The 13938-nt window shown below is 44.4% G+C and overlaps 1 protein-coding gene across 1 annotated transcript in view; it reads right to left on the reverse strand.

Annotated features, from left to right (window-relative positions):
* The window catches only part of Tnr (tenascin R), a 443513-nt gene extending 442545 nt beyond the window's left edge, over positions 1-968 (reverse strand). Inside the window, exon 1 of the mRNA XM_008826107.2 lies at positions 647-968. The gene's annotated coding sequence lies outside the window, so the exon portion shown is untranslated. The remainder of the gene's footprint in view (positions 1-646) is intronic.
* Positions 969-13938: the final 12970 nt, after the last annotated feature.

A 13938-nucleotide genomic window follows, 5' to 3' on the forward strand; every position in this document is an offset into this window, starting at 1 on the left:
CAGAGCCTCAGTTCCAAACTGCCCCAGCCTGGGGCTAACCTGTTGCACCTGCCCACCCACCATGAATTCATGCCAGAAGAGGAAGTGAAACATCAGGTTAGGCTCTATCCACAGCAAAAAGCCAGGAATCCTGGGGAACTGACATTTTAAAATATCATCTCTCCAAGCTCCCTCCAAGGAGCATAACTTTTAACTTATCTCCACTCCCAACCCCCAGTTTTTCCCACCTGCATACTTTCCCACCACTGAGGGCCGGCTGAGAAAGAGTTAATTAAGGAAGATCCAGGACTCATTTCCCCAAACCCTCCCTCTTATCTACATATAAAAAGACAGCCTCTCACAAAGACAAGCATAAACCTCCTAGCTCCGACCTCACCTGTCTTATGCAACAGTGCACACACATACATTTGCCCAAGCTCATTCCCAAGGCCAAGGTCCACATCCCCCTCTAATTCAGTAGACACAGTTTTGCGCCTTTCTTTTTCCCTACGCAGAACCCAGCTCTGCCGGCAGCAGAAAGAGATGTAACCTTAGTGCCAAACGCCTTGCAGGAACACACAGAACAGAACAGCAATGCCTCGCGTTGCTCTCCTTGGTGCTGAAATCTCGCTAGGGAAGAAACAAGAGCGCAGGGCTCTGGACTTACCCGGGTTGGCGGTGGGCGCCTGAGAACAGAGGAGCTTCCTAGGCAGATAATTCTTGTCTCTTCGGGCTGAAACCAGCTGATGCACTCATCTAGAGCGTCCACCTCTCTCTCTCTCTTCCCTTCCTCCTTTTCTGGGAGGAAGAGAGAAGGCTTCAGGAAAGAAACGAAACCCAAGCTGGTAGAGCTGTGAGTGGAGGAAGAGAAGAGACAACCAAAATAAGATTAAAAAGTCAGATGGCTTTACTCCACTAGTGGTAATTCCTTGGGTCAGGAAGGACCCCCTCTTCTTTCCCTCTCTCTGAAGCTTCTCTGTCTCTGCGTGTTGAACCAACAGCCTTAGTACAGTCGGTTCCTGCCTCTGACGTGAACGAGATGAGGAAGCCTGGGACTGCTTTGCTGTCTCTCTCTGACACGCTCTCTTTTCCCCTCTTACTGAAATTTCAGCAGCATATTTTTAAGCTGTTTTCCATCCTTCTGCAAACAGCCCCCTAGTGGACAAAAATGCAAAGCGTCCTTGGTCCTCTTGAAAAGTCTAAGTTCAGGCACAAGAATCTTGCTGCACCCTTGAACTCTTGGAGGCTGCCTCTCGGCACAGCCAGGCAGCCAGGGTCCTGAAAAGGACAGGGGCCCATCCCTATGCCTAGCTTAAATAGGAAGATAAAGAGGTAGGGGCTTTTGCAGATCCTTTGTCTGTGATTGCAGAAGTAAAGTGTGGCATGGAATGGGGGAGTGTCTCCAGGGACAAAATGTTTTGGAATAAGGCCAGTTGTGAGGATCTCAAGTATTTTATCTGAGTCTTCCAAAGACTCAGTTAACAGCACAACTAAATGATGGGAGTGCCTACCTAAGAGGGTAGGGCATGCAGGGGAGGAAAGAGACATCTAACTGGCATCTCACCTAACCCTATAATGTGGATTTTGGAAAGCTAGTAAGAAAAACCGGCAGGAAGACATATTCTGATATCCTCTCAGACAGAGAGACAAGACTGACCTTGTTGGATTTCCATGGAGAAACTTAGCAAAGAATGGGCTTGGTGAAGCAAGAGTCTCTGCTCACAGGTTCATAGGACCTAGCTTACACTCTTAAATGCCCAGTCATTCGGCCACCTGGAAAGTGTCCTGGTACTTACATCTGCAAACTGGAATCTTAGCTTTCCACTGTCCCTTGTGCACTGTGCATTTTGCTTCTCTATATGGCTCAATTCCATTGTTTGTAAAATGTGGATAATGCTGCCCCCTCCCTACTGAATAGAAATGCTGAGGGTTCAGAGTTATAGAAAGACATAAACCTCTCTGTTGGCAGAAAACTTGAATCCAATCTTATCCAAACATTTTTCTTATATTTGATTCACCCTTGACAAATAATAATGGTTAATATTTATAGAGCATTTATACCAGGTGCTAAGCACTCCTATTTATTAGTCCTTACAGGTGCCAGCTCGTTTAACCCATACATTCATCCTACAATACAAATGCTATGATTGCATCTTATAGACTGAGAAACTGAGGCACAAAGGGGTGAAATTACCCAAGATCACACAGCTAGTGCAGATCAGGAGATTGAAACATTGTCCATCTGACCTTGAAGTATCATCTGTTAACTCCCATGTCACTTTAAACATGATGACATTTAAAACAAATCCAAGATAGCATCATGCTAATGATCATTGTTGTTATTCAAGATAAAGTTCCTTGATGCTGTAATGCATTTCCATGTGGCTGAGTTTTTAAATAAAATATTTGCAACTACAGATGCCAAGCAAACTGTGGGAAATGCTATTACTGTTTCGAATCCCCTAAGAAAACCAATTCTCTTGGCGCTTTGGGTAGTTTCACATGTATAAAACTGGTTGTGAATCTCATGAAATAGGGAAGTATTGGGCAATAGTATAAATTCAGAAGACACATTGTTTAATTTCTATATCAAAAGCACATTGTTGCTTAGAGGCTAACATGGAGCTAGGATGGAGCCAGCAATTTGGTGAGCTGAACTGCTGTGATGTTGGCTAATAAGCACTCTGTATGAATTTGGCATTTTCTTCAGAATTTCAGAGCTATGAATTCCTTGCTTTAAGAAATAACTTTGGATTAAAAAGGATGAGAAAGAGCAAAGGTGGGTTGTGATGTTTTGCAAATTACAGTTCCCATCTCTAAGGAATTCACAGTTTCTCAAAGTGAAGAGAAGGGGCAAACAACCCAATACAGTTCAGAGGCTAGTGCTGACACACTGGCAAAAGCAAGGTAATAAACCAGAACATGGGAAAGAATACCAACCTGACCAGAAGGCCAGTGGGCTTCCTAAGGAGTGTAGCATCTTATTTGAGACCCAAAGAATGAGAAGTTATTTCAGCAAAGGGCAGGTAAGAGATGGAAGCTAAAGACATGGCACGTACAAACTCAGAGGTGAAGATGGGAAGGCTGAGACTCACACAGATTAACTGACTTGTTGAAGGTCACTCGTGCCATAAGGATAGCACACAAACCAAAGGCAGGTGTGTCTAACTCTAAGTCATCCTGTGTGAGAAGCACTGTCTTGTCACTTAGGAGTGTACATAGAGTTTCATAGGGCTTCTACTAGCACACACATAGCAACTTGAGCTAGGATCTACAAAGAAACAGAATGTGTGATCCATTATCACTAGATGAGAAAGCCACAAGAAGGTTCTAGACACCCCAGAGCAGGAGGAATTTAGAATGGAAGAATTGTTTCCACTGAATGTGAAATTGTCAAATGCCTTAAGAAGCAGAAATATTTCAGAAAAGCAAAGACATCGGAGAATCGGATTTGAAAGGAGGAAGAATGTAGAAAAGACACAAGGATTGCTTCATATTAAGGTCTGTGGGAGCCTGAAGGAGGAGGAAGTCCCTTTGTCTGGAAGGGATGATGGGATCTTCAGCTGGGAAGAGGCTATTCATCTAGACCTTAATGAATTTGGAATCAGGAACCTGTCATCCTTGTTCCCTACAACTCATACATAGAAAACATGGGGTGGAGTTGTCTTGAAGAATAGTGGGGTATTTATTAAAGGGAGCATAGATCATTGTAGACATAAAGACGTCAAATTTGGAAGATGGACAGGCTTGAGAAACATAGAAGGAAAGTGAGAATGATGAATGAATTTAGTCTAGGACACGTCAGGTTTGGAGACAGTCCAAGGAAAGAGCTATCTAGGCAGTGAGTGGCTGGAGTATGTCTGGAGCTCAGACTGGGATCTGGGGTTGGGGATATAGGTCCAAAGCCCATTTTCTAGTACATCATGGCTGCAAGATAGAGACTATCAATAAAAAAGAGCTAAGAAGACTGAGGGCAGGATCTCAACTTTATTTTCTTAATCCCTCCATCAAGTTTTATGCTTTTGCATCTTTGGGGCTAAAGTGCTAGATGTCCTGGAAACAGCTACAACGTTCTCCTTGTTGGTTCATAAAAGTGGCCTAAATATATTAAAGTTGATATTGGGCCAAGATCAGTTACTGGTTCCTTATCTGGTCCCTCTTATAGACAAGGCCGGTTTCTCACAATTTCCCCTCTGGAAGTTGCCAATCACTGACCCATAAGGACTCCAGCTCCTAAGCATTCCTCTTTGTTGTTATTCTCCATCCATGAAGCTAGGTCAAATGGAGTGTCACCCCAACCACTCAGCTGTCTCCAGAGACCCGGGAGCCATGGAGTGGTTAGTCATCATGATTTACCTGCCCAAGGGAAAGCTGAACTACAGTCAGCATTCCAAAAGATCCTGGGATCTGGGATCCACCTTTCTAGAACTTGAGGGTAGACACAAGGACTCAAAATACAGTTATGACTTTTTGACCAAAACACAAGGGAAACCAAAGACTCTGCTTTGGGATACAGTGAGCTCCCAGTTCCCAAGCTAACCAAGGCCAGTATCATACCACTGTTCCAAAGAGCTAGAATGAAGAAGCTTGGTGTAATCACCAGACAAGAGGAAAAGAAAACTTGATTCTGAATAAAGAGAGGCGAGAGAAGAGGAAAGGTAGACAAGGTCTAGGTGATTAAGTACCACTCGAAGCCATCTTATGGAGGAACTCTTTGAGAGCAAGCCTTTCTACTTCATAGTCCTTCCTTTCTATACAGTGTCCTTTCACAAACCCTGTGTTTACCTGGTCATATTGATATAGAATTATAAAGAGTTGCTCTTTGCTCCTATGACAACATAAACTCCTTGGAGGCCAAGATAGCATGCTTCTGATAAGAAACATCTGAAGCACTGTGGGACTCTGAGGGCCTGGGAGGCAAGGAGAGTGGGAAAGAGGGAGGGGGGAGGGAAGAAAGAGAGAAAGGATGGGGAATCATGATTTTCTCTTCTATACTTCTCACAACATCTTTCCTACAGCAAAAGTGAGGAGACTGGGCACCTCATGCAGTCTTAAGTGACTCTTCCCACCACTTGGAGGAAGAGCCCTATTGCCCATGCCTTCACACAGATTACAGTGGACCATTTGCTCCCATGTTCTACAGGTAGGGGGTCCATTCTATAGTTAAGGGAATCAATGTCCAGGAAATAAGCAATTTCCCTGAGGCAGTGAAGCAGCTTAGGTCTGTTGTAGAGGAGGGGAGACAAGAGTATGCAACGTCCAGAGTCTCACCTGGAGCCCTGTGCACACTCCCATGCCACAGCCCCTGACCATGACCATTCATAGATGAGGAGTGGCCTGAAATGACTTGGAGTTCACGGCTTCTCAGCATCAACTGTACATATTCAGGAGTCACACAATCAGACCATGCAGAAAACGCCGGCCTGGAGCTCTCAGAACTTTAACATAAGGATCTTGGCCCTCCATGTTGCTCTTGAGGCCTGTGATGGAAGAGAAGAGCCTAGAGCAAAAGTTGCAAACATGCAGAGTTGTCTAATGATGGAGACTGCTAAATATGGTCCAACTCAGGAAGAACAGCCACTTGTCAGGACATTGCAGGAACATTCAAGCAGTAACTGAGTGGTTGGAGCAAACGACTTGCCACTTTCCTTTCAACTCAGATGGTGTGAGGTTGTATTAGCCTAATGGCTACAGGATTTGCTTGGAATGAGCCATTTCAGGGACTATTCTAGGACTTATTTGCTGGGAGGTAAAGGGAGGAATTCTTAAAGACTGTCATGAGGATAACTTGGCTTGAATGTTCACCCCCACAAGGAGGCAGAGAGGCCCCACCTCCCAGGACTGCACTTGGGCTCTGTCCCAGCCTGACTCAGCAGGACTTGGCAACTCATTGCATGATAAGAATAATGTCTGGAGAGAACTTTGGAAAGCCCACTGCCGACCATGGAGACAGGAAGGCTGCAGTTACAGACAGGCACCTGCTAAGGGAGGGCCTAGAAGAAGTAGCCTTGATAACTTTTTAGAGCAACAATGAGTAGAATGAATCTAAAAGAAGAGTGAATGAGTGGAGGCCTAGCCATTGGACATTTCCAAACTCTCAGACCACTAAAAAGGTAGGGTATATTGTTGTGTTAAAGAAATAGATGAGAAACAACCACTGCCCCAAATCACTGCCCTACTCTGATGCCACCGTTGTGATAGAAATAGTTGACCTATTACTTTGCCTCTTGAATACCTCTCCCTAAGCCTATTCTTTTTCTAGAACCAGCACCTGGCTACTCAGTACCTCAAGCATTGCTCTGGACACCTGACCTAGGCTTGGCCGTAGACATTCCCCATTCTTCTAGATACAGCAAAGGGAGTTCAGGACTGAACACATTCCAAGCAGAGCCAACAAGGATCTTTCTCAGAAGTTGGGAAAGAGAAGTTGTCTTTCTAATGGGGTTGCCAAACAAGAACCTTGTGAACCAGCCTAGAGTTGACCATAGTCATCTCTCTGGCTGTATAAGGCAGTCCCATCCATAGTGACAAATAATGATGTCAGCACCCAGCAGGAAGTAGAGCCAAGTACAGGGAGAAAACCCCGGCAATTATGTCTAAATCCAGCTAGCCCTGAACTCCCAATAAGCTGAGCAATATCTGCTCATTCACTTAAACTAATTTGTGGGGTAGGGGGAGGTTTGTTTGTTTGTTTGTTTCAACTAAGCATGTTTTCTTTGGGGCAAGGCCTCTCTATGTAGCTCAGGCTGACCTCCAAATCATGATCTTCAGTTTCTCAAGTATTGGGATTATAGATATTGCTGCTAAAATTCCTTACAGGGGGTATGTAATCAATGTCTACCCTGTCCTCCCTTGGTCCCAATGACAAACCAAGGTATAATTCCACCAAAACGCTTTCTGGGACACCAATGAGTTTATTGGACTTATATAGTAATGGGTGAGGGTTTACCTACAGGAGTGTGGGTACTCCCCACCTAAAACTGCATCTAAAAATTTTCATCCAAGCATGATGGTACCTTCCCCACAGCTCCATAAAATGGTGGTAGACCCTCCTTTCATCTTCCCCAGCAGTTAGGGCTGAATTGTTCAACATGAGTTGGAAGGTGTGGCTGGATACTCAGGTGGGGGTCTCATGACTCTCCCTACCTCTCCTCCGCCTACAGGGCTAAGTGAACAGTCAACAAACAATCTGTGAGGATCTTTAGCATGCAGGCAAAGCTGAACTGGCATCTGTCTGACTCAGAGGCCAGTCCTGTACAACAGGACCATATATACCACCACATCCAGCTGTAGCTTAGCTTTTGAAACTTGTAAGCTTCCTGAAAAGTTCAAATTCCCCTTAGGATGTAGAACGCCCAAATGAAAACCTCAGAACTAATTGTTGTTTAGAGTCTAAGAACAGCAGCAGGGAAGGAGCTGGGCATTCAAGGAGAAAAATGAAATATGACTTTTTCTTATTCTGTTGGGAACAAGTACTAAGACCCAAGACTATCTGTGGGGAGTATAGAAAAAATCCCAGGAAAAAGATAAGGCAGTCATTGTCATTGCTGCATCTATGTAGAAGAAGGCATGGAGTGGGTCTGGCCCCAAATCCATATTAGTTATGAAAGTTGTGTGTTCTATGGTTTCCAGATGAAAAGACACTGTGGACTGACCAGCATTAGGGGCTCTGAGATCCTGCTTTGTCAAGTGCTCACTCACATGAAGACACCAGTCCTAGAGTCCCCATTTACTCATGACAGACATATTCCTTTCCACCCAGGTGCCCCAAATGCCCAGTCTAGAACATCTCCTCCCTCCCAGATCTTCTGGTTCCTCTCAGGGTAGAGTTGGCTCAGAGGGCTCTGAGCAGTCTCTCTTCTGAGAACTGCAGCCCTATGTGCCAGCATGAGCAACTTTGCACCATCTCCCTGAGTTGGGAACCCTCCCTCTCACCCCACCCCCGCTGAACATCAGGTTTCTGTGCATAGGGCCTGGCCAGCTGCAGTCTGCCTTGGGAGGGAGGGCCGATGGGTGATGGAATGCTAGCCAGGGAGAGATGCAGCTGAGCCCCTGGCTCCCCAGCCTGCCTGACAGCCAGCAGGAATCGTTATCTACACCCAAGAGTGAGCCAGGCATCCTACACTAAATTAGCAAGAGCAAAGCAGATGCCTGCTTTCAATGCAGCAAAGGATTAGATGGGATAGGCTGGTTTTCTCCTTCTGCCGCAGACAAGGGCAATGGTGGGTACCCACAGTAGGTGCCACTCCTGTTCTAAGACTACTTCATAGCTGAGCAAGCTGTCAGCAAACCTACACCAGCCCCCTCCCTGGCTACTCCAGGCAAGGTTTCTTCTGCCTACAATTATTCATTTTGCTTTTAGAGTTCTAGTTTCCCATGACCTCTGAACAAGAAATGGAGGCCTAATTTAGGATCCGTCTTCCACATTAGCCACTTCAGAAGCTTCAAGTCCTTGTCCCACCCCCTTCCTCCCTGACAGACTCTCCCAGAGGAGACATGGAGGCCCTCTCCCCTCTCTGATTCCTTCCCCTGCAGCTTCTAGACTAAACTCCTCATCAGGAAGACAAAAGCTTGCTGTGGTTTCAATGTCTGTTTCCTTTCCAACACTGACACTGAAACTTAGTTCCCATTCCCAATGCAAATATATGAAGAAGTGAGCTTTTCGGGAGATGATTGCATCACTGAGCCTCTCCCTTCGTGAATAGGATCAGGAACCTTATGAACGGTTTTGAAGGAACTATGTGAGCCCCTTTTGAGCTTCAATCCCTTCTGCTATGGGAACAACCAGGTGCCATCTTGGAAAAAGAGACCAAGACCTTTATCAGACACTGAAGTATCTTGACCTTGAACTTTACCCTCCATAACTAAGAGAAACATATTTCTTTTACAATCATGCATCACTAAATGACAGGGCTAAGTTCTGAGAAATGCATAATTGGGCAGTTTCATCACTGTGTATCATGGAATGTGCTTACACAAGCTAAGACAGCTACAATGTCACTAGGCAATGTAATCTTAGGGGATCGTTGTGCTGTATTGATCTATCATTGACATGCTGCAGCCCATGACTGTATTTATAAATTATAGCCAGCTTCAAGAACTTTGTTAGAGCAGCACAAGCAGACAGGGGCAGAGGCCATAGTGATTTATTTTCAGTGTTCTGTGACCTCCCAGCCTCCCCCGCTTCTCAGCCTGAGTTCCAGCAGCTGAATCTTTCCCTTGTGATGGCCATGTCACAACTTCTTCAGCACTTTTACCACAGAGTAAGCATAGCTTTCTGTACTGGGAGGCTAGGAGTCGGATTCTTGCTTTAGGGTACTGAGGATTGAACATAGAGCTTTGCACGTGTTAGCAAGTGCTCTACCATAAAGCTGTATCCCCAGCTGGATCCTTATTCTAGAATTTATGCTCTATAAATCTGGAAAGAATTCTTTTCTCTCTTTGGTTTTCTCATGAGTCAATTGAAGATCCCATTGGCCCCTTCCTCATCCTAGGATATCTGTGCAGATTAATTCATAGAGAGCACTAGAAGGTCCCTGGCTGTGGACTGCTCCATTCAGGCTATTACTCAGCCAGCGCTTTTTAATGTGCATGTTTTTAGATTCCCCCCTGTTTTTAGCTGGGTTAATCTTGACTTTCTAAATAAATGTCCTTTCTGGATTTAATAGAGTCCTCCTTGCCTCTGGCTTAGCTAAGCATAAATAGGACTCTATGAATTTGATTGTTGGGGATCTTGTCAGATTCTGCCAAGAAACACCTTTATGATGAGGAGTGGAGCCTAGATCTGGGATTGGCAGACCTGGATTTAAGCTTCTGTGAGACCATTGATGAGCTATGAGCTCTGCCCAGCTCTGCTCACTCGTCTCTCCACATACTAATTCTTCATCCAAAAAGAGGGGGAAGTCATGGTGACGACTGCTTCCTGTGGTGTTTCATTGATCAACTGAGGCAAGGGTTGAAAGCTTAAGAGAAATGTCTAAAACAGTACAAACATGACAGATGTTTGCAGAATGTGAACATCTGTCTGCACATGCCTGATCCTGTTCCCTCATCACTGGAACCCACGCCTCAGCTAGGTCTTCCCTGACACCCTCTCTGAAACGGTCAGCAGTGTCATCAGCCCTCCCTCCACCATATTTTCCATCATATCCTGTAGCCCCAATTGCTGCTTTATAGCTCATCTTTCTGTATATTTATTGGCCAATCATCTGCCACACTTCCTGTCGCAGAGGGCAGGGCCTTGGCCTGACTCAGGGACCCCCCAGACTAGAACAGAACCTGACTCACACAAGCATCTTCCTTAAATACTGCCACTTGAGAGTGTATTTTATATCCTAGTCATTTTTAGTTCCCTCGCAGCATGTTTTATGGCAAGCAGCAAGGTTTTGAATCCAGCAGAGTAGAATTTAAGTCTTCCCTTTTTTACCTTAAATAATGTGTCTGAGCTCCTTTGTTTTCTTCTGTAAAATAGAGAAAATATAGCATGAGGTTATTGTGAAGATTAATGGAGATGATGGTGCCCAGAAATGACTGACACCCAGAAACAGCTCATTATGCCCCTGTTGAATGAGTAAATGAAGGGAAGACTGAAGAGCTCCCACTATCTCTCACCTTCCAGTCTTTTCTTACTTCTTTTACCCTTCCTTCCTCTCCCAGAAGCAGGCACACTAGAAATCCTACTAATCCTTCAGCCACAGGGCATCTGTCTCACAGAGTCCCTGCTGGCAACAACAATCTGGATCAGCGTTAGAAGTTATTACCCTTTAAAGCAAGGGTCGACCACTATTTTAGCTCAAGTGCCACAGATATGGAACAAATTTTGCCAGAGGCATCAGAGTAGCCAAAGGAATATTTTTCCAATTTTCAGAACAGCATCATAAACACCCACTGGCATTTTGACTCCATATTGGGCTTTTCTATAAGGCCTTCAATATTCATATCCTGCATCTCTTTTCATTTTCTTAAAAATCTATCACTCTTTAGTAAAATACTTATTCTCCTCTTCTATTTTTACATCTTTTGGGCTGTAGTGGTCTTCTTAAGAAACAAACCCGTTTTTTCCCAAAATTCTCCCTCTCTCCAGGTGGAAAGAGGGTAGTAAGATTCCAAGATCAAGATGTGGGAGGACGTAGAAGGTCCAACACTGTGAGACTCATGTGGAAAACAGTTGACCCTAGTAGATTCCTATCTTTCCTTATTCAAGCTGTTGAAGTGAAAGCTCAGGGATAACCCTGCCAAGAGATTTTCTATATGACTCTGTGAATAAGCAGAAGGCTTATAGCAGATGTATGTTAGGTACTTTTCTCATTGCTGTGGCAAAATACTTCACAACAGTAACTTAAGAAAGCACTGATTTATTTCAACTTGAATTTTGAGGGTACAGACCATCGTAGTGGAAAGTCAAGGTGGTAGGATCACAAAGTAGCTGGTCACATTGCATCAGGAATCAAAGACCCATGAATGGTAGTGTTCAGCTTGCTTTCTACTTTTTATTCAGTCTGGGGCCCTAGCGGGTGGGATGGTGCCACTCACATTCAGGGTGGGTCTCCTATGCTCAGTTAAACCATTCTGTAAATAACCCTGTGGATACATCCTGAGGCATAGCTCCACAGTGGCAAGTTCACAATGAATATTAACCATCACAAGATGCAATGACCATGTGCTTTTCTGTAGGCCTCTGAAATAAGGGAAGGGAATGGCTGGGTTGAGCCTAGCTTGATCCTAGTCTTCCTGTGTTGCCCAATGCAACCGTAATACGTCTACAAACCACGCCCAGCAGCTCACACAGCATAGAGTCTAATCCTAGTCCAATCAGAAATCTGCCACTGTCCCCAAGTCCTGTTGTCCTTCCCCTATTCATTCATTTATAGCTTCTTCAGTTTATCTTCTGCTTCTGGAAAACTGAGAACAAGAATCTCTGTTCCCAGATCTCAACTCCTGAAAGGGTGTTCCCAGGTTACAGTGTGAGCCTGCAGGCTCTGGGCATCTGGAGGAAGGAGTCTCACAAAGAGTTGGAAAGAGCATCTTGCTCTCCCTGCTATTCACATATCATATTCTTTGTCAACTGAGAAGAGCTCAGATTCAGAGATGTAAACCCATCTGAGGTGGAGTTGTATTTTCCTCATGTTGAAAATGTCAATTCAAGGGTGTGGTGGTGCACACCTGTAGTCCCAGTACTTAGGAGGTAGAGGCAGGCAGATCTCTGTGAGTTCAAGGCCATCCTGACCTACATAGTGAGTTCCAGGTCAGCTGGAGCTACAGGGAGACCCTGTTTCAAAAAGACCAAAGAAAGAAAGAAAGAAAATGTCAATACAACAGCTCAAGGTCAGATTATGACTTCAGAGGGGTCCCTTCTTATATCTGCATCCCAACTTCATAAATCCCATCAGAATTGAATCAGGATTGGATCCCCAGAAAATCAACCTGGGGCCTTTGTGCAGTAATCTGAAGGCATAGGTTTTGTCTTTGTGAGAACCTGATAGGACGCTGGGTGCCTTCAAGTGACTGGCGCCCATAATGGAGTGAACTTGAATGCATGAGCTGCTTAGAGATAATCACAATAAACCTTTGCTTGCAAAGAACAAAGTAAGTGGCCCTATAGTTTACAAAATAAAACGTATTCTTAAGGACACAGATATTTAGACTAGAGAAAAATGAGAGGAAGACAAATTAGGAGACTGTATATACACACATATGTAAGAGTATATCATTATAAGTTAGGCATAGTACTAAGCACTTTACATACCAGATTTCATTTATTTCCATTCGTAAGAAGAAAAATTGAGGAAAAGAGTTTTCTATGTAGCTGAGAGCTCACGTTTATCCTGAACAGAGAATGAAGATGAATGAAAAGTCCTGGTAAGAAAGTAGGTAAAGAGATCCTTCACAGAGACCATTTTAGTCTGGGCTGCTAGCCAGGGATATCTAGAAGAAAGAAAATAATGAACTTGTAGACTGTTGGAGCTGGAAAGTGCCTCAGAACTTATGTTATCCAGTCACTGTCTGCCTCTTCTGACAGATGAGGCTGCCGAGGCCCAAAGATGCCAAGAGGCATAACCACCCTGGCATAAGAGGGACATAGCTAGTGCCTACATCGTGCCCAGGTATCTTTCAGAAATGTGCAACTGTCCCCATTCACCCATCAGCCAGATTTTTTAATTCATCATGCTTCATGTACAAAGACTGATTTTTTTCCTGTAGTACGATACAGATCTTTCTGATCCATCTGTTAACCTGTGTATTGGGTAATCATCACTACCCCACATTGCACAGAAAGGGTTCTGTGCTGATGTTAGAGCTTACTAATCCAGGGCTCATAATGAAATTACTGTCCTTGGCTTCTTTGTGCATCTTCTCTTGGGGCCAACTAGCTTCATCCTGGCGTGTGGCCCCAATGTCATTACTGAGATCTAACCACAAAGTTCCAAAAAATCCGGCTTGGCATCTGTCATTTGAACATGTTGGTATTCCCTAGAACCTTTGATTCTCAGAAATTTTTTGCTAACTGAGCCTACCTGGCATCTGCCTCAACCTAACTTACCCAAAGTGATACAACCACTAAAAAGCTTTGGTGCCAGGCCCTCTTCACTTCCTGTAGAAAAGTACTAGTATTAGTCACAAACATTTACTAGTAGAAAGACAGGGGTGTGGTACACTGTGCACTAAGCTGGGTGAGACTACCAGGAACACCACTACCTGGCATTAATAAGGGATTCTGGAATCACTTTGCTCTATACAGCCCAGTCACACCTCATGTGACCTTTGTGGAGGACACAGAACAGCAATTTTTTATTTAAATTTAATTTTTGCAATTTTTCCTACAATATAATTTGATGATATTAAATCACCTTCCTATCTGCACCTCCCCCTTTTGCCTCCTGTCCAATTTAATGTACTGTCTCTATATATAATGTACTACACACACACACACACACACACACACACACACACACACACACA

This window comes from Nannospalax galili, unplaced genomic scaffold (genome assembly GCF_000622305.1).
Source record: "Nannospalax galili isolate Female #2095 unplaced genomic scaffold, S.galili_v1.0 scaffold429, whole genome shotgun sequence".
Taxonomy (NCBI): domain Eukaryota; kingdom Metazoa; phylum Chordata; class Mammalia; order Rodentia; family Spalacidae; genus Nannospalax; species Nannospalax galili.